We start from the raw sequence: 23,722 nt of genomic DNA on the forward strand, positions 1-23,722 counted from the left end.
ACGGTTGTTATCGCTTTAAAATAGCACTTTATTTAAAGCCATAGAGATAAACCTCAATTTTTAGTAGTTCTTAGGCCTCATTGTTACCACTATCGGCAAAATGTTTTTGTTAACAATTTTTTAAAGGTTTGCGAAAAATCAAATTTTACCAAACATCTGCTTGGGGATAGTTTTTCAAAAGCAAGAAGAAGCGAGGTAACCTTCAGATAAACTTGAAGAAAAATCAACAAAATAGTTTTTTGTTAAGATGCTCAAAAGAAAAATATCTCTTTTTCTGAGCATTTCAACTGCGATCATGTTTAGCCTATTTTAATCTGCAAATGTCCTGGCAGTCACATCACCTAAAACAAACCAACAAATCTCAAGTAATAGGAAAATATTTATACTTTCTGATAAAAATTGTTAAAACATTACATTAAAAGCCTTTTAACTTGCAATGAGCAATCAATGCTTTTGATTCATATATAGTTTGTATATGTACTGATGAACACGCGCACTTGTGACAGTGTTCTCATAACTTGAACGCTCTGATAACTCGAACACTTTCTCTCGGTCCTGTGAAGGTCGAGTTAGCCGAGTTTCATTGTATATAGCTTATGTATAGCTTATACATATATACAAAATATACCTATATGGGTATAGATTTATATTTATTCTTTGTTGCTTCCCTGATATGTTCACTTTTCTTTCAGTCTTTTGACCTTTTGGGTCAGCTGTTGCACAAATTGTTTAAAGTGGCTGAGGATGTCCACTTCTGCCACATTTACCTGGATTTGTATTTTTATTTTCGTAAGATTGGGCAAAAAACTTCATTAAAAATTTTATTCACTGATCAAATACATATATACTGTAAAACCACTATTAGAATGCCACTTTTATTTGACTTGGACATTCTTTGATTTTTACAAACCCATAATAAAAAGTGATCATTAGTGTCAAAATATTGTACTAATGAGTCAGTTTCATCAATCACAATGATCTCTTTTAAATTTGCTGTAGTGGTTGCCATTGTTTTAGTGATGGTCTACCTGAGAAAATCAATTGTCATAGTAATCAAAACTATACTCTGATTCAAAGTCACCGAAGTGTAAATCCGATCCGTAGTTTGCAGACTTGTCTGCAATGTGCTTTACAATCTGACCTGGAGGCTTTACAACATTCTGTTGGATGATAAGAATACTCTTCAAGAACACCGTATGACGTGAAGACAGTCATTATTATGGCAAATAGAATTTCTTATTTAACTTCATCGCTTTAGGGTTGGTAATTTAAAACTTTCTTTGAAAGTCTTTCATGTTGGAAAAACTTTGAAAGTACCATCAAAATAGGTAATCACTATGTGCAGCTAAAAATAGTTTTAATGAAATTTGGTTATGCTGAGGCTGATGGAATTAATGTCGCTCCAACCAAAGAGCACTGCAAAATATAGGCAACACTAGCATCGCTTCGCCATTAAAGAGTATTTATTTTTTTCAAAATTTAGACAATCTAGGCAAAAATTGAATTGTGTCACCTTTTGTTTAAACTTCCTCTCTAATAAAACACCGCTATATGGAAAGAGTTTAAAAATACAGCACTATGGCGTACAAATCTAGGTTTCATATTTGGAATATTTTAGCATTACTCAAGTCAAATTCAAGGTTGCTTTGTTTTTTTCTTTGTGTTAAATACAAACTCACATGAATTACTATCAAAGTGATTTGTAGGAAACCTTCAAGAATTGGCATATTCGAATCATTCCCAACTTAGATACAGCTCAACCATATCGTATTGATGTTATAAGGGTTTAAGAGAATTGAAAAAGTAGTAATGAAAGTTGTGGCCATTTATGATGTGGTTGAGTTGTGGCAAACAAAACACTGTTGCTAGGAGTCCTTGATATTTTTGCCGTCTGCTTAATTAATCATGTTTGTTTATCTGATCATCAGATCATCTTATCATGAATCATCCAATCAGATTGTCAGATCATAAGTTATGATGATAATTGAGATGCAACAAATAGGTCAGTTTGACTTATATTAATAATTCTTCACTGTAAAATAGTATAAGGTCAAGTTGCAGTCAGTTGTTTTTACAATGTATATTTTATAATTTAGGTTTCATCACTGATTTCTATAGAGCTCTGTAATTTCGCCGTCTTTTCAGATGACGTTTTTCAATCTCTACTCAATGCTTCGCTACATCATTGTATTTTAGTCTTAGTCTGCCCAGATTTCTTTTTTTCATTCCTAGAGTTATAAATATCATAATTGTATTGCTAATTGCTCTTGACACATATTGTACACATGTCCCAACCATCTCAAACTTTTCTGTATTAGAAAATCTGCTATAGATAATTGGCCAGCTTATATTACGATTTTGGCTGTTTGTTTTGACTCTGTTTTTCTAGATGAGAATTATTATGTTGTGTGGTTGTCTCAACATACCTGCTTGCATTCTCTTCTTTTTCTTTGGGTACATTTTTTAGATTTCGTCGTTATATGTTAAGACCGTTGAGACTACAACTCTGTGTACCTTACACTTAGCTTAGATATTTTCTGTACTTGTTCTTTCACAATCAATTCCAAAGTATTGTAAAAAATCACGTCCAAAGAAGCAGTTCCAATTCTGTGAATAAGTTTTTTGTTGATTCTCGTATTGAGAAATATAGTCCTAACCAGGCATCTAAAACTTTTACAGCGAATGCCTTTAAACTTTTACAGTGAATGCCTTGCTGTTTCTCAAGGTATCCGTAGCATCTGGTAGTGGATGCAAAAGTTTGACAAGTTGATGCCTACATTTGGTATTTTCAGGTTTATCTTCAGGTAGAGTTTAAATCTACCTGAAAAAAATCATATTATAAGCAGTTGTGTGTATTCAGCTGAGTGGGCAACCAGGGCAGTTTTCTTCACAAAAATATCTCCCTGACAAAGAACTTGTTGATTTGAATTTGAGCTGAATGACTCGAAAGATTTTGGCTTTGTGCCTTGTTTAGATTTAGATGTCATTGCAGATGTATTAATTATTGGTCAGGATGTGCATTAGTAGCATCAATCCAGTAGTTTTACTCAAACGGTCAAGTGCAACTTCATATCAACCACATAACAAATATTATAAACAGGGTCAACACCTAAGTAGAACAAATCCAAATTAAAGACCAATTACATTGCTCACCAGCAGCTGGGGATTCTGGCGAGGTTTACCAAGTGGTTGTTGCTAGACAGACTCTAGTTCTAACATACTAGCATTTCATCGCAAGAATGCTTCAGCTTTAACGCTTTTGTAGAATCTAGTCACAGTAGAGAAAGGATTTTTAAATGTTCCCATCAATCTTAACCATTTATATAATATTGAGAATTTTAATCTACAATGTATTTTAAATTTTCATGTGTCCAACTCTATGCTCATAACAGCGCAACACAACTTTTTTTGGTCCTAATGCATTGGGATTTTTGCACTATTTGCCTGTAGCAAATGTTTGTATGGCTGGCTCATTTTTAGCTCTGGGTAATAACCCTTGTCTTTCCGCTAGATAAAGGTTGGTAATTATGTCACTTTTAATGGATTGTTTAAACAGTATTAGTCAGCATTTAAAGCAGGTTTAAGCATTTGTTTGTTCAGAATGTGAAATCTTTATAAGAGAAAACCCTATAAACTATGATTAGAAACAACCAAGCAACTTACAATAGCGCATGATAATTATTTTTGTTTCAGGACAACACAACTTATTCACTGAAAAAATCAACATACTCCACCTTTAGAGCTTACTAATATGTACGAACCATATCAAGAAATTGACTGCTGTCACTTATTTTATCTCTCCTGTATTAATCAAAGCAGAAAATAAAACAGAGTTCTGTACTCATATATTTATCTTTCTACTATCTACAGGTAAGTCATCACTGGATTGCTGCGCTACTGGATTGTATCGCATATAGTTTTTTCCTGTCTATTTGAGTTTTCAAAAGTCTGTTATTAAGCAGTGTTCTCTTGCCCTTCTCTGCACATAACATAACAAAGTACATAATATCTGCCCGTCTCTATCCATTTTTTTGGCCTATTACATCCCATTAGTAGTGGATATAACGTCCATCAAACTTGTTGTTTGATCGAGGCTACTGGCTTAGGAGCCTCCCTCAATTAACAAACTTGATGCTGGCTCTTAAGCCAGTAACCTCCATAAAACTTGTTGTTTTCTTTATTAACTGATAACATCGTAAAATTGTGCAGTGTCCCTAGAGCTCCAGTATTACCACATACAGGCAAAACTTTACTTTTCTCTTGACCATCAGCTCATCAGGCCTATATAGACTATTAAATGAGTTTGTCTTATATGATACTAAAGCTCTCTGTTTATTGGTCTATTGTCACCACATGAAATTTATAGTTTTCATCACCCTTTCAGTCATTTTAATACTGTGGTTTAAAGACCAAATGGCATGTATGGTGTGTACTTTCAAATGATGCTCTATATACCCTTGAGAAAGCTATCTAAAATTATCCCCAGGTACAACCTCTATTGCTCTTGTGTAGGCCTACCTCAAAAAATAACATTTAAGTCATTTTTTAACTATTCATACCTCTGTTACCTTTCTTTTATCTTTCTTGAAGCATAAGCGGCTATCTGCTTTCAGCCATTGGTTCTTTAGTAACCATGTGACTTTTACAAAACCAATACTGGCATCAGCCATCACCTTATACTCTGCATCCATAAAAGCAAAACATCAAAACTAGAGACCTTGCTTTCTCTGTTTCCACTGTTTCAAAAAACATTCTGATTCTCTGTTTAACCCTTTCAATGCCAACCATGTACAAATTCGGGTATCTTCCAAGTGTCAGCCATGTTACCGAAAATTGTCGATATTGTTTCATGATATGTAAACAGTATTTTTTCCAGTTTCAATCTCTATCTAATACATTTTTGCTAGATATTTCATTTTGCCAACATTTTAATCAACATTTCTATGCAAAAAATCAATGGATTTGTACTTTGTGCAATGATAAAGCTATGTGAAGCTATGATCGATGCGAAGCTAAAACGATCCTTCATAATGTTCCTGACTCTTACCAAATTATTATTTTTACCACTATCAGAGACAGTGCTGCTGTTTTAATTATCTGTATAATTACAAAAATCTGAATCTGAGTTGGCTATAATGTCATCAATATGAAATTACCTGTTTTCTGACTTGCGCACATTAATTTTTAAACTCACACAAAAAAATGTTTGTTTTTAAATTAGTAATTCTCTAGCAAAAGTTTAAAATTGTTTCATTAATCTAGGCTAATTTTATATAGAAATCTTCGGACAACACTGTCAATTTCTTGAAAGTCTCGAAGATCGTGGATTATGTTGTCAACCAATAATAAAATTAGGTAACTATGCATTGCCGAGAAAGTCGCAAAAAAGCGTCTATGGCAGTGGTCCCACGAAAACGCATTTATGCATCCACAACAGTGAAGGGGTTAATAAAGACTGTTCTTTTTCAACTTGAAATTTATCACAGCAGTTTGAAGTTTAAAAACAAGCAGCAATATCTACTCAAATAGTTGGTCATTGCCAAAAAGACTCTTTGAACACTCTTCATATTGTAACATATTGAGATCTCTTTTATCAGTCTATTTTGCTGGATCCACGCTAATATCTTATGCGCTCAAGAACTTTGACTTTCACACAACAAATCTCAAAAAATCTTTAAACCTTAGCATGCATGAACAAAAAGCTTTATGCTCTACTTTTAAATGCACGCTAGTTCGTATTCACTGTCATATCCGTGCCAGTCAATTGTTCCAGCACTCTGTTGAGATGTTCAACGTGTTCCTTCTCATTACTACTACAACTAAAATATCTGTCATCATACAAATGACAGCCTTCTCACAATCCCATATCTTCCTTTTTTTAAAATCAGAAGTGGCTGAGTTCCTAAATGATATTTTACAATTACACTTAGGAACTCATTTATTCGCTCATCACCCAACCAACATTTAGAAAGCATGAAGTTTCTTTGACTGTTTAGCCACCTTCATATGCCAAAACACTAACTTTGAATTCATTTTGTAGAAGACTGCATAATATTTTAGCAGCACAATCGTAACCTCTAGACAGATAATCCAAAAAAAAATATTTAAAGACACCTTTATTAAATTGAGCAAGATTTATTTTCCCATTTATTTTAGGGGATATTACCATTCCTGAGGACAAAAATGTAAGCTTTCTTGTTTGCCTTATTACTCGTAACCTCTCCATTATTTTTCATTCATGCCTAATAACAACTCAAAACCAGTTGGCTACATCTCTTGGCAGATTCAGATGTGAGAAAATCGCTACTTTTTTAAATTTGAACATAAGCAGGCATCTTAGCATCCCAAGTTCATCAAACAACTAAAGATACCTATCTCTCATGTCATTAGTCTTATTTCCTACAGTTCTCGCAATAACCAACTATGGACCTTTGGCCTCCAGAACAATATTTTTCAGTTCTTCTTGAAAACAAAACAAGTTGCTTCAACTGTCAACTTCAATGGCCAAATGATTGCTCAACAGTAAAGCAAAAGATCTATGACAGGCAAAACTTAGCTTTTAGAGTTCACAGAATAAGAATTTTAGCAGTTCAAAGAGACAAATCCCAATCTGTCGAAATACTCAGAGGCCGAGTCATTAGAAAGAGTTTTTAAATAGATGTCTCTATCAGCCTGTGAGATGATGCATAGATGTTCAGGTTCTGTTCTTTATCTTATAGTGGGTAGGTACATGCATTTGAATAGATTTTACTGAGTAGCTGCATCAAAGACATTTACTGGTTGAAATGATGATCAACTGTTATTCTAGTTTTTTCTAAGAAGAGTTGGCAAAGCTGTGTCCGCGTGATTGCCTTTAATTTATTTTGAGAGTGTTCTGGTATGCCCGCTCATACGTATTATTTAATTGTTTTTCTAAAGGCTCCTTAAAGGTACTATATGTTTTTCTTGAAATGCTAGATGCATGCGTTCAAAACAATTATTTTTGACCAGACTTGAACCTATTTTGAAATTAGTATCTGAATTGTAAAATGTCGGAGGAAAATTGTTGCATTGTGCATTGTTGCCAAATACTATAGATACATTAAATATTTTAAAAAGGCAGCTGGCTGTCTAAATAAGTGGTTTGGTTTTTACACTTACTCTGTTAAAGTTTTAATCAAGATGGCTGCTAACAATTCTCTTCAGTACCTTTCTGCGATTGGGTCCATGGAAATCAGAGCTTTTACTGTGAATAGAAATAAGCTATTAGAAATGGTAAGTGGTGACTCCAGAACAATATGCTGGAGAGTTCCAGGTTCTCATGATTTAGTCATCAAGGATCTTGCAGGAAACAGTAAGTTTTGCATAGGTGGTGCAGAAATAAAGAATCATCCTATTTCGGTATATTATGCGGAAGGTAATGCGATTGGAGAGATAAAAGATGACAAACTTAGACACTCTGCATCATCTGGTCATGAAAAGATAGAGATGAGTGCAAACAAGACAATTGTGGCTGGCAACACTTTGGAAGCATCTACTACCCATTTAAGCATTACATTGCATCCTGAAGCTGCTGTTGAAATGAAAGCTATGGTCATTGCTTTGGCTACCCAAAAAGCTTTAGCATATGACTTCTTACAGAGAAACCTTCCCATTGGTTCGACAGAAAATACTGATGCATCAAAGTCTTCAGTCACTCCAAAACAAATTAAACAATGTGCTCTATCAATATTCTCTGAGGAAGGAAACAATAAGGCGTATCAAATAAAAATGGGTGGTCAGTCTAGCGGCACTAACATGTTCGTTATGTTTCTGATGGATAACTCAGAAAGACACAATATCATACTTTCTGCTACAACAAATTATGATAAAATGAGTGTATCAAATATGGTTGGAGAGCAGCAATACACAACTACTACAGCTAGGTATAATAAACGTATTGTTTTTGTATCTTCCGATTCAACTAAAATTGGAAAGATTGACAGCAATATAAGAAATGACGGCAGTATAACAACTTATAGCTCAACACAAAACGTTACAATATATGTAAAAGGGGACATTGAAAAAGGAGAAATAATACATCCTGAAGGATTAGTAATGGTAACTTATAAACGGTCAGGGCCAATTTCCTTTGAGATTACACTTAAAGAACTTACACAAAACCAAAAAAAACTTGTGTCAGCTTATTTCTTTTCAGTTATATTTAAAGTATTGACCACGGCAAAGTTTTCTGCCCAAATGATGGTTACAATGTTAAAATGTAACTGCTCAACTTGTCAGCAACCTCGAGAAGCTGATAGAAGGCAACAACTGACGAGAAGTCTTGATTTAATCAATACAATAGACACGCTATTAATGTCTGTCGTAGGCCACAGTAGTGACAAAAACCTTGTCTATTTCAACTTATTCGATAAAAAGTCAAATAAAACTCATTTAACCTTGGAATGTACTCCAATTCAAGGGTTTCAAGGTTTTGCTCAGCTCTATGCTAAAGACTTATATGGAAGAACAATATTCAAATCTGCCGTTCTACCAGATGAAGACATTCTGGCAGTTTATACAGACAAGGACGAATTACTTGGATATTATTACAAGGAAAATGTGATAGATGCTAAGGATACTGTTATTTTGACATTGAAGAAAAATTATAAAAGATACAAAGAATATGTAAACATGGAATATGATATGGTTGATTTACAAACGGGGAGAACCGTTGCAAGTAGCAAAGCCCGACACTTTTACATTCAAATATATCAACCTCCCCCTATTGTTGAATTGGAACTTTTCAAGCTAGCTATGGTCATATCATTTGCTGTTAAGCTTTTTTGTGATACATTTCACTACGATGCGCATCCAAGCCCTGAAATATCGTATCGTTACTTGGGCTCAAAGAGTGATGCCGAACGGATATCCATATTGTAAAATATATATACTCATAGCTTTTAAAAAACATTGATCATAATACTTATGCCATGCTAAAACTGTGCCTTGACCGTTGAGATGCAACTTTTTTATTCTCATATTGCTTATGTAATAAACTTACAACAAAAAACAAATTGCTGCCAGCAACAATCTAAAACAGAGTTGGCTATGCAGATGTAAATACTTTCTGTTACATGATTTATAAAAATTTATTGTTTGAAACTTCTTGCTGCAACTGAAGTCCGAATAAATAGGTAACATGGTTAACAACTACAATATATGTAAGTAAACATGTGAATGTATATATTATTAATGTATATCAAACAGCTAAAAAAGTCGACCAGTATGAATAATCTGTATCTAGTGCCCATGCTTTCATGGATAAAAATGAATTGAGATGAAATTCTTATTAACAGTTTAGTATTCTTCAAGTATATGGTAAGAAGTTAGACTATTTCTGTTGTGTAATCTACTTTTATACTATTGAAGATAACTTACATTTTAGATATGTACATCCGTGCAACACACAGCCATCCCAACGCATACGTACTAGCTACACACTGTCTCTACTAAACTATGCCATATTCTAAAAAATAGAAGTTTCATAAAGTAGGCCTATCCTAAATTCTGATTGTATCTATCTATGTTATTACTGAATATTGCCCATATGCTTTTGTTAAAAAGCACAGAGAATAAATGTTGAGACAAAGATTTAGAGTATTTGAAAGGTCACTGATTGGCTCAGTTTGTTAGAGTATCAATGCTATAAGATGAATGCTTTAGATGAGAGTTATGTCCAGAGCAATTCTTTTCTTGTGTAGATACATTTATTTTCAGAATGTGGGAGATGGCTGACTCTCAATTGGTTAAAGCAAAAGATGGCTGACTATCTCAATTGGTAAACGCAAAAGATGGCTGACTATCTCGATTGGTTAAAACTAAAGGTGGCTGACTATCTCGATTGGGTGAAGTGAAAGGTGGCTGACTATCTCAATTGGTTAAAGCGACAGTCTAATAAGGAGATGATCATTCGTTTGAGCTCGTGTTGCTCATTTGATGTACAGAATTTTTTGATCGGGTCGAAAATTGCACATTTAAAATGTCTTCTACTGTAATGCAAAAAATAAAATGCTTGTGCATCTATATCGCATTTAATTATTTCTGACAACTAAACATTGGTCTAAAAATCACATTTTATTGGTGAAGACTTTGTGACTCCTCAGATATCTCAGATATCAAGTAAATCTCAAATGAAACAGATTTCAGATAGAAGGAATTACAATGGTAAATGTAATCTGCTCAGTGAGGATCAACAATAACTTATTTCTGAGCTGGTAAGTGCGAAAGCTTAAGAACATACAAAGTAGTTGCTAGCATTTCAAATACATATGGCTAAAATGTAAAGATACTCGGTTATTTGCTTCTGTTTTTGCTGAAATTACAAGCAAGCTGAATGATACTCACAGCTCAAATTCAGCTGACTTGAGCAAAATCAGCGTATAGCATTAAATATTAACATTGAGCATATTTGAGCACAGAATCTGTTCTTATTCATGACAGGAATATTTATGTGCAACCTATAGGTTTCAATAAATTTAATTAACTAAAGAATTATCTAATAAGTTTCATGAACAATTCATGATTACATTAGCAGAATTTAAATAATTTTTAAAAATTAAAATATTTCTGTTCAAACAATGCATAAAAAGTTTATGAAACCCTGTTTAGATCTCCATAAAAATGGGAATACTACAGCTATGTAACATACATTAAAGATCACTAATATAGAATCAAGACTATTTTTGTTTGATTCCATTATTTCAAACCAATCCCGTATACATTGATTTTATCTTCATAGGCCTAGCCCTACATGCACGATTTGACACTATGTATTCACTATGCATTACTAACAGGCTGGTTGTGTAATTGACTCATTTTATCATTTTGTGCAGCTATACCTTTGCCCAGACATCTTTCAATATAATACTTTTGTTTACAAAGAATGCTGACCTTGTCTACTAATAACTAAGCAAGCTGGTATTACAGCTGCTAACATTTACAAATTACCAATTTAATGATTAGTAAACTCTTCACATACATGTAATTAATAAAATCGGATTTGTTATTTGCAGTTAGGTGGTTACAATTATTTTGCTATTTTAAGGGGTAACGTATTTGTGGTATTTCAATATTGTTGCATCCACAGTTCTCTTCAATTGATCTCTGTTTTGGTGACAATTTGAAATCAAATTCATTACAATGCAGTTATTGGGATTAGTTCATAATTCTCTGCTTGTAAGCAACACTCCCAATATTAGTACACTGTCTAAATTCTTACAAAAACATAAAATTCAGCTGCTCAAGGTAAGTAACAACTTAATCATTTACTAGATGTTATATTTTTATTTAAAAAAGTCATCATAAGTGATATATTTAGAATTTCTTATAGAATTTTCAAGATAGCTAGACATTTTTAGAGGTTCTTGCGCCAATAGCAGATACCCGATCATTTTGCTGCATCACAAATTAATTACAACATACCGAATGAAAGGACTACCAACCCAAATTCTTTAGAAGCAGAAAGACTGTACATCCATAAATAATGACAGTCTCAATAGAATGCTAGATCCTAACTAGCAATATAAAAGTAAAAAGTGAGTGTGAATACATTGTACTATTAGACACTTTTAAAGCTCTACCATCTCTTTATTCTCATGAACTACGAGAATAACATACTCTGCCAACCTAGCATGAGGTCGTTAAGCTCTCCAGTTATTTATATAATAAAAAACAAATCAATTATATAACTAGCAAAAAAGTGTAAAAAAGCATAAGCAATACACAGAATAATCGCTTTTCACAAAACAAAGCTAAAATCTTTTTAGACAATATAACAGTATAGGCAATATACATATAAAGACATATCACAGGGTTATGAAATGACAATTGAAATGAATATTTTTTTAATATGATGGACTGGAAAGTATAGGTTCATATAAAATATTTGTAACATATTGCAACTTATTATAATATATTGTATTATAAAATGTTACAATATAATATATCATGATTCAATTAGATATGATTTAATGAATTGTCATATAATACATAGTATAAAGAATAATATAGTCATGATGGTGATTCAGCTGGTTAGTTCATTATTACATGTTTATAACCTTAACAGGTACATGAATTACTACATGTTTATAAACTTAACAGGTACATGAATTACTACAGGTTTATAAACTTAACAGGTACATGAATTACTACAGGTTTATAATCTTAACAAGTACATGAACTACTACAGGTTAATAATCTTAGCAGGTACATGAATTACTACATGTTTATAATCTTAACAGGTACATGAATTACTACAGGTTTATAATCTTAATAAGTACATGAATTACTACAGATTTATAATCTTAACAGGAACATGAATTACTGCAGTTTTATAATCTTAATAGGTACATGAATTACTACAGGTTTATAATCTTAACAGGTACATGAACTACTACAGGTTAATAATCTTGACAGGTACATGAATTACTACAGGTTTATAATCTTAACAGGTACATGAATTACTACAGGTTTATAACTTTTGCAAGTAAATGAATTACTACAGGTTTATAACTTTAACAGGTACATGAATTACTAATAAAACTAACAGAATTCTGTGCTGTTCATCCATTTTAACTGTGAAAACTGGATACAGCTTTTCTTTAAAGGTTTAAACTTTAAAATCTAAATATTTATGATGTTATAGCAGTTAATAAAGCAAAATTCATTTAAAAAAGCAAACAAAAATAATAACAAAATAACATTTCATTGAAAATTTAATTAGTTTATACCAACAATCCTTTTAACTATAGAAATTTTTAACTTTTTATAGCCTTTAATATGGTACTTTTTGGGAAAAAATAGTTTTTGATCGTTATCGTTGATTTAAAGTAAAATATAAATTATTGTGAAGGTAGTGAATATAATTAAAACAAAGTGAGCATAAGATGAGTAAAAAAACCAAAGTAATACAGTAATAATACAACAAAGATACTTTTGCTATTAAAGTTTTAAAGTGGCCAACAAACTTGCACTTGTGCATATTAAACATAATTGTTGGCGTTGAGAATTGCATATTTACTAAGAAGTTGTCTTTTCATGCCTAATATCCTTTGAACTTCCAGTCCGAGCATGATCATTTTAGAGAATTAAAAGGTGGACACTAATACCAACATTTTAAACATTTGAGAAGTTAGGAAGTACCGATGTTATGTCAGTAATTTCTCTCTCCCGTTGAGAAGATATCATGCGAAAGTGTAGAGCTACTTAGCTTATTTGCACAAAAGAAGAAGAGAGAAGGGGTACAGAAGGACTAGCTGGTATACTCAAAGCATTTAAGAGATTGTGTGCTGCAGTTTTAAATATTTATTAGGTAAGGGCTGTTAGGTCACATAGTATTGAGGATTTTATGTCCGGCTGGTTAATAAAAGAAAGCCACAAGATTTTTATTTGGCTTAACAAAATAGTGTATATACCAGTAATAGTAAATTTGTTAGGCATGAACATAAATTAACAGTCTTCACCTTTTAACCTTTTTGTAAAATAGGTTTGTAAGTAATAAGATTTGCCAGGCTAATGAAAAATTTCTTATCTGTTATGGCAGAGCGGTTTGATCAGAGCTGGAGAGACCGACTCCATGGTCATTGGCATCACTAAACCAAGCCTTCTTACCATCTGAGAAGGATCGGTCACCAGTGATCCAGCTCGATCAATTGAGAGATAAACAAAGAAAAGGGGCGAAGCTTAACCTAGAAACGATTGGCATAAAAGAAAATGAGCTCTCTAATGATGGTTATTGAAGAAATTCTCAGATAAATTATTTAATAGAACTCTCTATTGAAGAAAGCTATCTGCATGATGTTATAGTACGCACATACTTGACTTCATGTATTTATATATACCTTTATACTAAAATATATTATAAAAAATATGGTCTGTGAATAGACCCTCGATATGTTTGTTTATTACTTGTCTTGTAGGGAAGTAAAGGGAACCAACAGTTTCCTGTACATTTTGTTAATAATGTTTCATACATCCAGTAGTAAGCAAGTACAGAAATAGATACGTCTAAAATTTTGGCAGGTGCAGTAGATTTTTTTTAATTTTTATCGATAAAATGATGAGAGATATTTTTACATTGCTTGAAATAGTGAAAAAATGCAATTTTCAATATTTCAAACAAAATATTTCATTTTGTTTGAAGTATTGAAAAATGGTCAATTTTTCAAATAGTCTTCTAACATCTAAATATTTATGCCATAAATAATAATAATATTTAAATATTTAGGATGTTAGGATTATTTATGTTCAACTGGTTTTGGTACATTTCAGGCTTGATGACATTGAAAAAAAAATAGTGGACTTTTCACAGTCATCAGAAGCTTCATAAAAATATTGATGTTTTTTTCCACTTCCAGTTTTATTCCATAGAAGTTTTTTATGCGTCATCCAACTAACATTGCGGCACTTGAGTTTTTTCACTCAGCTCTCAACATGACCAAACTTAACGGTTTCATTACAAACGGTTACAAATGGTAAGTTTCATTTCAAACTTAATGGTTAGGTTTATGCCAGACTCAGGGTAAGTTTATGTTCACTAGGATTGCTTCAAGTTATTAAAAATTGATTTAAAATTTTGCTTGATAAAAATCTTGAAGTCTTAAAGGCCTCTCATGATGAATTTGTATTTAAGTTGTTGGCATAGAATTTTTAATAAACTTAACCATTTTGCGATTAACTGAAATAAAATGGTCATTTTAATGGAGGAGAGGTTCAGCTGCATGTTGAATGTAAAAGACTGTTTACTAATTAAAGCTATGTGTTAAGCACCGCATTTTTTAAATAAGTTGTTTAGCTGATAAGGCCATTGAGTTGCTTGGTAGAGCATCACTAGTAGAGCAAGATGCTCTACCATAGCAGGAAAAATTACTTTCCTGGTAGAGCTCACTGGTAGAGCAATAAAAACTCTTTTTCCTAGTTAAATCTGATCTCACCTCTTTACCTCAGCTATTCATGTAAGCCATTTAAAAAGCTAGAAGTTCACCTTTGTAAAAATTATCTTAATTTAAATGATGCAAATCTTTATTTAGCTAAGCAAAACTAGAAATTTTTTCTTCTAGCAATGCTGCATTATTTTAAGCTCTTAACTGCATATTAAAAATATCAAGCAATATTTAGATAGATTTATAAAATTACTCAAATATTAGCAATCATAAGATTGGAAAGTACATTGCCATATGTTTAGTAACTCACTTTTTTAGTATCGTTGTAAAATTAAAAGTGTAAAAAAAAACTTGTGTACTTTATTAAAATAAAAAGTAGAAATTTAGAATGTTTTAAATTGGAGAAAGAGGGCTGTCAGAAAAAACATTCTACATGTGAACAGTTTTTCTCAAAAATAAGTTTTTCATCCTACACTGTATAATCATTCAACACCCTAGAAAATTAAACATTAGCGTAGATGATTGTTAAAAACAAATTATCAGCATTTTTGTAATAGTTTGTATCATTTTGTATAACGGTAAATGACTTACATGATGGCTGCTGAGTTTAAAGTAAATGACGAATATTCATCCATCTATTTTCAGTGCTTTTAGAATGTACAGTAGTTTGCGCAATGTGTGCTGACCTTTTCAACTTTTCACAATTTCTCTCATAAAACGTATTCTATTCTCAGGTGACACCAAATCTGATCTGTCTATAGAGTCAACTTACTACTTAGCTGACTGACATATAGCTACTTTCCCATAACTCGCCAAAACTCTTCAGTCCTTCCATTCGTTGTGGTGATTTGCCATAGCTGTCTAATCTTTCTACTACCGAGTGTGGCGTAGCTTGTCTCCAATGGTTTCAATTTAATAATGAAACTTATTATCAATATTTGAGTATAGACTCAGCGACAAAATTATTGAGCAGCACTCTTTCCTTAACAATACAATATAAAGTATTGCCTTCAGTACCACCATCGCTCCTAGTACTACTTAAATCCGACCTAACAAGTTTTATCAGTGCTGGCTTCTCAATCCAAATTTTTGGGTTGTCTATTTTTGTGTCACTAACACTGATGTATTAGATGGCATAAAGATGTCATCTAATACATTTATACATTGACAAGCATTCTCTGCAAGATGTTCGGCGTATACGCCAAGCATTTTGAAGAGAAGCACTTCATAGTTTATTATTCCTTGCAAGAGAGCTATTGTCACAGGCCTTTGATGGTTGCCTTGAGAATTTAAAGATTCACCTTATACGTACATTAGCTTTCATACATGTTTCAGCATTTTCCAACTCCATGTCTGCTACCTCTGAGATTGTCGCAAAAGTCTTTACTTTTCCGTTTTACCGCGTTCTGCTTAAACTTACTTTTACATGATTTTTCATAATTTCAAAGTCATTAGTGGAATCTTTAAAACTTTTTGTCCAGAATTAGGTGCAAAACCAATTTAAAAAGAAATTTAACTTGTTTCTATGAAAAGTACAGAATTTACATTATTCCGAACACTACCTTTTGCATAATTTTTTCCCTCACAGAACTTTTCAGCCTAAACTCTTGGTGTTTTTTAGAGTGTGCATTTTTTTTAGTTTTTTATATAATGATTTACTTGTTTTGCTCACTACATGTTTTTGGCTTCTGTTTGCAAAACAACTAACAAACTGAGAGGCTTGTCTGCAATGGTGAAAAAATGATGCTCTGCAGTCATTTTGTCACCTTTGTCAGCTTGTAATCTTTATTCTCTTTCATTTTTTCGAGTTTTGGCAGAGTTTGACCTATATTTTAAATTTTATAGATTTTTAGCATACTGGTTTCAACCGCTTTTGACTTAACTTGAGTGGTTCATGGAGTTTGCCTAATGACCTTGCTTTCTTTGCATTGTCAATCTGTTTGAGTGATATGCATGCATTGCCGAAGCAAAATCGCTAAGGCTTGTGATTTAAAATATCCTTTATGCTTTTATTATCGACAAAGTTTTGTATACCTAATTTCGGTACATGCTTTCATTAGACTAAAATTTACCAATTTTGCAAGCATACAGCATACTGACAGAAAAACTCATCATGTTTGACTTGTTTAAGACTTGTTTGATAGAAAAACCAAATTTTTGCTTAGAAAATTTATTTTTAATCAGTATACCGTGTACAAAATGTACCACTCAAACTTTTAAAGGAAAGTAATTGTTTATTTCTGTGTGTGCATAGCCAATGCATAATTCAAGTATTTAAAAGTTTAAAGCAAAGATAAAATAGATTGTTGAAAAACATTTCTTACTTCTTATGCCACATTTGCTCAAGATTAAAAACAGCTTATAAGCAGTGGCGGGTAAAGTAGATACCATTGGTCAAGTTTCTTTATCCAATCAGTTTGAATAACCTAATCTTGTATACATCTGCACTATAATAGTAAAAGTCGAGTCTATCTGAAGTCAGCGTGAAGAAAAACATTTTCATCTCATATGAGTCGAAGCAGTACATTCATTGGATAACATTTTGCATGTTTGCATATGGTTTATTGCCTGTCTTGCATGTATGCTGATGTATATTTGTTTAAATATACATCAGTATACCCTGTATACTGATGTATATTTAAATAAATATACACCAGCATACAGGGTATACTAATGTATATTTATTGAAACATACATCAGTATACCCTGTATACCGATGTATATATATTTGAATATACATCAGCATACAGGGTATACTGGTGTATATTAATTCAAATAAACAGCAGCATACCCTGTATACCGGAGTATATTTATTCAAGTATACAACAGCATACAGGGTATACTGGTGTATATTTATTTAAAAATGCATCAGCATACAGGGTATACTAATGTATATTTATTCAAATATACATCAGTATACCCTGTATACCGATGTAAATATATTTAAATATACATCAGCATACAGGGTATGCTGGTGTATATTTGAATAAATATACACTAGTATACCCTGTATGCTGATGTATATTTAAATATATATACATCGGTATACAGGGTATACCGATGTATATTTGAATAAATATACATCAGTATACCCTGTATGCTGGTGTATATTTAAATATATATACACTAGTATACCCTGTATGCTGATGTATTTTTAAATAAATATAGACCAGTATACCCTGTATGCTGTTGTATATTTGAATAAATATACACCGGTATACAGGGTATGCTGCTGTATATTTGAATTAATATACACCAGTATACCCTGTATGCTGATGTATATTCAATTATATATACATCGGTATACAGGGTAAGCTGCTGTATTTTTAAATAAATACACATCAATATACCCTGTATGCTGCTGTATATTTGAATAAATATACACCAGTTACCCTGTATGCTGATGTATATTTAAATATATTTACATCGGTATACAGGGTATACTGATGTATATTTGAATAAATATACATTAGTATACCCTGTATGCTGATGTATTTTCAAACAAATATACACCAGTATACCCTGTATGCTGTTGTATATTTGAATAAATATACATCGGTATACAGGGTATGCTGCTGTATATTTGAATTAATATACACCAGTATACCCTGTATGCTGATGTATATTTAAATATATTTACATCGGTATACAGGGTATACTGATGTATATTTGAATAAATATACATTAGTATACCCTGTATGCTGAGGTATTTTTAAATAAATATACACCAGTATACCCTGTATGCTGTTGTATATTTGAATAAATATACACCGGTATACACGGTATGCTGCGGTATATTTGAATTAATATACACCAGTATACCCTGTGTGCTGATGTTTATTTATTTAAATATATATATATATATATATATTGTTGGAGTTTAACACTCGGTGTTATTGTTTGACTTTTTTGTGGAAAGTAAAGGAAACCCGCAGCTTCCTTTATGCTGGTGGTAGCAGTGAGATCAGGAGTATCGGCTCCACAAAACTGAGTCTAGAAGCAGGGGTCTCTCTGATCCCTGGCAGGCCGTGTGCTGCAGACAGCATCACTGTCCTTTGGCAGTTTGCGAGAAGTACTTAATTGAGTGGTAGAAAAAAAAATCTTTGAACTCAGTAGGCTGTGTTGTGTGAGCAACGCTGCCCTGGAGTTTGATGAGTTTTTTCAATAGGTAAAAGATTTCCCTGAGTTTGGTAAGCTGTGCTGGATGATAGTTACACTTGTTGTTTGTAGTGTTGGGAATGAAATGTATCCAATTGAAATCTGCAAAATGGATTTTGTGTTCTTAAAACTTTACTTTAACTGGACAGCCGAACAACAGACAAACACGAATGTTTATATATAGACGATTGTTCAAGTATATGGCAAAGAGTCAAACTAGTTTGTTTGTGTACTCTACATTTTATACTACTGCGGCAACTTATATTCTTAGTACACTGCACCCTCAGGATGTGATTACACTAATATATGGTTTTTCACCTTACAAAGTCAAACATGATAATTTTTTCGTCTCACCATACAAATCTTATTTCTCCATTTGAATTCAACAAAACTTTTGAGAGTTCAAATTTGATAGTCGGTATGCTTATTACAAACGTCAAAATAACACAGACACTGAAATGCTGTTCACCGAAAATGTTTTTGCAAAACCTGAAAAAAACATGATGACCGATTTCTCTCAGTTCAGCAATTATCGTGCGTAAAACGGTATTATTTTCCCTAACAACCAGGAGAAAAGTTGGAATTGCAATCTCTTTAAACAGAAGGCCAGTGGTGAGACAACTTTTCATAACCTGTTAACACTAATTCACTTTATCATGAAAACATCATCGTTTCGGTTCTCCCCCCCCCCACGAATGAGGTTTAAAAAGGTTTCAAACAGGTCAGCTAAAAGTTATAGTTAAAGCAAAGACAGAAATTAATAAGTGATAAAATTTTAGAGATAAAAAGTTGAAATTTGGTGAAATAGTTCAAAATGGATACTAAAATTTAGCTTTAAGTTTACTCAATATCAACTTTCAACAAATAGATGGATGAATATTCTTGATGTACTTTAAACTGGGCAGCCATCATGTAAGTCATTTACCATTATACAAAAGGACACAAACTAGGACCATAATAATACTTTGTCTTTAGCAATCAGCTATGCTACTATATAATCTTCTAGCATGTTGAATAATTATAGTGTTTTGTGAAAAACTGTTCATGATTAGAATGTTTTTTCTGACGGCCCTTTTTCTCTAATTTAAAACATTCTAAATTTTTATTTTTATTATAATAAAGCACACGATTTTGTTTCACACTTTGATTTTTACACAGATACTGAGGAAATGAGTTACTAAACATATGGCAGTATGTACTCTCCAATCTTACCTTCGCTAATAACTGAGAATAATATAAAGTAATCTAGATGTTGCTAGATTTCTTCAACATACAGTGAAGAGTTTAAAATAATGCCACAGCGCTTGAAAAAAACATTTCTCATTATGCTCAGCAAAATAATGATTTGCATCTTTTGAAGTAAGATAATTCTTACAAAAGTAAACTTCTAGCTTTTTTAAGGTCTTACATGAATAGCTGAGGTAAATAGGTGAGGTCAGATTTAACTAGGAAAATAATGTTTTCCTGCTTTACCAGTGAGCTCTACCAGGAAAGTAATTTTTTCTTGCTCTGGTAGAGCATCCTGCTCTACCGGTGATGCTCTACCAAGCAACTCGATGGTCTTATCAGCTAACCACCTTATTTAAAAAGGCGGTGCTTAACATAAGACTTTAATTAATAAACAACCTTTTGTATTTAACATGCAGCTAAATGTATCATTTATTGAAAGGGTTATTTGAATGGAGCCGTGCTTGAGTTTATTAAAAATTATTTTCACAAATTTTTGATAAAAACTCATCCTGAGAGGTTTTTATTACTGCAATATTTTAAACAAGCAACATTTTAAATCAATTTTCAGTAACTCATAGCAATACTAGTAGACTTAAACTTACCCTGAGCCAGGGATAAACCTAATCATTAAGTTTCAAATGAAACCTTCAAGTTTTGTTAAATTAAGAGCTAAGTAGGGAGATCCAAGTGCAGCAGTGTTAGTTAAATAATGCATGGAAAACTTGCATAGGATAAAACTGGAAGAATTGCGAAAAACAATCACTATTTTAATGAAATTTTTGATAACTATAACAGGGCCACTATGTTTATTTCAATGTCATCAAGCCTAAAATGCAATAAGATCATTTGAAAAATATCATTTTTCAATACTTCAAACAAAATGCAATATTTTGTTTAAAATATTGGAATATACATCTATCTTCCGTTATTTGATAAACTAAATTTTTTCAAAAATGTCTAGTGTACCTTCCAGAATTTTATAAGTATCTATTTCTGTACTTACTACTTAAAGTATGAAACATTATTAACAATGTGTACCGAAAACTGCCAGTTCACATTACTTTTGTACAAGGAATGTAATAAACAAACACGCCAAGGATCTATTTACCAGAATATATTTTTATAATATATTTTATTATAAAGATATATATAAATGCATGAAGCCAAGTGTTTGCATGCAATAACTTAATGTAACTTCAGCTCTGTTGAATGATAATGCTTGTCTTCTTTTATGCCACTCGTTTCTAGGTCTGGCTTTGCCCTTGTTTCTATTTTTTATCACTCGATTGATTGAGTCAGTTCACCGGTGACTGAACCTTCTTCAATGGTAGGAAGGCTTGATTTGGTGATGCTGGTGGCCGTGGAGTCGGTCTCTCTGGCTTTGATCAAATCACTCTGCCGTAACAAATAAGAAATTTCTCATTAGCTTTGCAAATCGTATTACTATCATATCATATTACTCTCAATCCTAATTTATAAGAGGTTACAGTTGAGGGCTGTTAAGTTATGTTTATGTCTAATAAATTTACCATTACTGGTATATACACTTATTATTTTATCAGGTCAAATAAGAAAACTTGTGACTCGCCTGAAAAAAACCAGCTTGACATACAGCTCTTCAATATTAGCTTATATGTGACCTAGCAGCTCTTGCCTAGTCAATATTTAGAACTGCAACACGCCTTCTCTTAAAGCGCCAACCCTAAGGCTTTGGAGTTAAAAAAAGAATTCGATTTGCCATAACAATATCTGCTATTACATCGTATGGCATTCTTGAGGAGTATTCTTATCATCCAGCGGAATGCTTTAAAGCCTCCAGGTCAGATTGTAAAGCACATTGTACACAAGTTTGCAAACTATGGATCGGATTGACACTTCAGTAGCTTTGAATCAGAGTTTAGTTTTGATTACTATGACAATTGTTCTTCTCAGATACACCATCACAAAAACAATGGCAACCACTACAGCAAAACCAAAAGAGATCATTGTGATTGATGAAACTGAGTCATAAGTACAATATTTTGACACTTGTTTACTGATCACTCACTGTTATAGTTTTTTAAAGATACAAGAATGTCAAAGTGACGGCGAAATAGACATGCCTTTCAACTGAAGGTGGCCTTCTAATAGAGGATTTACCGTATATATGATCAACAAATAAAACTTTTAGAGAAGTTTTTTGTGCAATCTCGTTAATGTCAAGCGCCTTCCCTTAACTGGCTACTGCAATCCACCCCTGTTTCAGGCAGAGAAAGAGTGTATGAGTTCAAGGTGAATAAGTTTGTATTTGACTGTAAGCGCCACAATCAATGAACAACAGAGGCATTCACAACTCCACTGGGAGCCTGGCCCATCTTGCCAAGTCACCCAATTTACTACCATATAAAAGAAAGGTGGATATGTACAAAAACAAGTAAAAACATAGCACACGGTCGAAACTGAATATAATAATAATATAAAAAGAAGTATAAGTATGATTAAATAATTATTGGCGTCGCCAATTAAAAACGTACAGAGTAATAAGAAATAAGCATATACAACAGACAGGGCAGACGAATCACGATATTTAAAAGGACAAGACAGTATAAGGCATATAGGAGTAAAATAAGTAAATGCAACGTCCGCCACACTCTCCCCCCCCCCCCCATTGAAGACACCGCCCTTCAATTCTCTTTCTCGGAGGACGTCGTCATAACTGTCTTAAGCCTTCGTAGCGACTCGCCCATCGCTCTAGTCGCCGGATCTCGGACATGAGTCGCCTCTTTTCGGTAGCTGTCCACTGGCCCTCGTCTCTTGTCTGACGTATTGTACCTGCGGCCCTCCTCCCATCCGCCGCATCTTCCTTCAGCTGGCATTGGTGGCGCTCGTGCCGCTCAAGTAGTTCTAAGCTGGGTGGCCGCTTTCCTAGCATTTTGCCCAGGCTCCGGAGCTCCTTCTTTCTGGCAGCGTCCTGGTGCAGCAGGCCTGCCTGGGTCTCCCGGATTTTCTCTAGGCGTAAGTAAGGTTTGCGATTGCTGGAATGCTGCCGTTCCGGGCTTTTTTGCTGTAGTTGGAAGGTGGATGTTCACGCAGGCCCCAAGCAATCACGTATAGGGCGCCCACTGACAGGGCTATACTTTTCCATTTGGAGCTCTGGCCAGCCTTTCTTCTCACAAAATCTGCTCCACTCCTCCTGGTCAACCAGGTATGCCACCGGCTCCTGCTCCCCTCGGTGTCTGTGTTTGTAGTGCAGCATCAGCTGGTCTCTAGACCCACGTTGATAGCGGCACGGACACACATAAATGGAATGATGTTGCAGCACGTGAATCCGTACTCGCTTTCTTGTGGCTGTGTAGTGGCAGAGGTCGCATCTACTCTTTCCCATCGCGTCCTCCACGTGCCTGTAGGTAGCGTCGAATATATATCTAACTGTACGCACCACTCTTTCCTGTTGA

The sequence above is a fragment of the Watersipora subatra genome, chromosome 3 (assembly GCF_963576615.1).
Source record: "Watersipora subatra chromosome 3, tzWatSuba1.1, whole genome shotgun sequence".
Taxonomy (NCBI): domain Eukaryota; kingdom Metazoa; phylum Bryozoa; class Gymnolaemata; order Cheilostomatida; family Watersiporidae; genus Watersipora; species Watersipora subatra.